The 1,290-nt window shown below is 49.5% G+C and overlaps 1 protein-coding gene across 1 annotated transcript in view; it reads left to right on the top strand.

Annotated features, from left to right (window-relative positions):
• Positions 1–1,290, top strand: part of TAF6L (TAF6-like RNA polymerase II, p300/CBP-associated factor (PCAF)-associated factor, 65kDa) — a 32,515-nt gene that overhangs the window by 14,210 nt on the left and 17,015 nt on the right. The window lies entirely within an intron of this gene.

Raw genomic sequence — 1,290 nt, 5'->3', positions numbered from 1 at the left:
GTACTACCATGCCTGGCTAATTTTTGCATTTTTAGTAGAGACAGGGTTTCACCATGTTGGCCAGGCTGGTCTCAAACTCGTGACCTCAGGTGATCCACCTGCCTCTGCCTCCCAAAGTGCTGGGATTACAGGCATGAGCCTTTTTTTTTTTTTTAACGACAGGGTCTCACTGTGTTGCCCAGGCTGGTGAAACTCCTGCCCTCAAGCAATCCTTCCTTGGCCTCCCATCACTTTGGGAGGCAGAGGTGGGTGGATCACTTGAGGTCAGGAGTTCGAGACCAGATTGGCCAATGTGGTGAAACCCCATCTTCACTAATAATACAAAATTAGCCAGGCATAGTGGTGGATGCCTGTAATTCCAGCTACTTGGGAGGCTGAGGCAGGAAAATTGCTTGAACCCAGGAGGCAGAGGTTGCAGTGGGTCAAGATTGCGCCACTCAGGTGGATCACCTGAAGTCTGGAGTTCTAAAATTACAAAAATTAAAAAAAAAAAAAATTCTAAAAATACAAAAATTAGCCAGGTGTGGCGGTGGACACCTGTAATCCCAGCTAGTCAGGAGGCTGAGGCAGGAGAATTGCTTGAACCCGGAGGCAGAGGTTGCTGTGAGCCGAGATCACGCCATTGCACTCCAGCCTGGGCAACAAGAGCAAAACTTCATCTCAAAAGAAAGATCGTGTCACTGCACTCCAGCCTGGCTGGTAGAAAGAAACTCCTTCTCAAAGAAAAAAAAAAGAAAGTAATAGTAGTGTATGTTTACTGTAGACGTACATATGATATGAAAACATAGAAAGAAAAAGAAAGTGGCCGGGTGCGGTGACTCATGCCTGTAATCCCAGCACTTTGGGAGTCCGAAGTGGGCTGACCATGTGAGGCCAGGAGTTCGAGACCAGCGTGGCCAACAAGATGATACCCCATTTCTACTAAAAATACCAGAAAATTAGCCGGGCTTGGTAGCGTGCATCTGTAATCCCAGCTACTCGCGAGGCTGACGCAGGAGAATCGCTTGAACCCAAGAGGGGGAGGTTGCAATGAGCCGAGATCGTGCCACTGCACTCCAGCTTGGACAATAGAGTGAGACTCCATCTCAAAAAAAAAAGAGGGCCAGGCACAGTGGCTAACGCCTGTAATCCCAGCACTTTGGGAGGCTGAGGTGGGCGGATTGCTTGAGGCCAGGAGTTTGAGACCAGCGTGGTCAACGTGGTGAAACCCTGTCTCTACTAAAAATACAAAAGTTAGCTGGGCGTGGTGGCGGGCGCCTGCAATCCCAGCTACTTGGGAGGCTGAGGCAG

Source organism: Colobus angolensis, unplaced genomic scaffold (assembly GCF_000951035.1).
Source record: "Colobus angolensis palliatus isolate OR3802 unplaced genomic scaffold, Cang.pa_1.0 Scaffold21, whole genome shotgun sequence".
Classification (NCBI taxonomy): domain Eukaryota; kingdom Metazoa; phylum Chordata; class Mammalia; order Primates; family Cercopithecidae; genus Colobus; species Colobus angolensis.
Note: the sequence above shows the minus strand (reverse complement) of the source record. Positions and strands in the feature narration are given on the sequence as shown.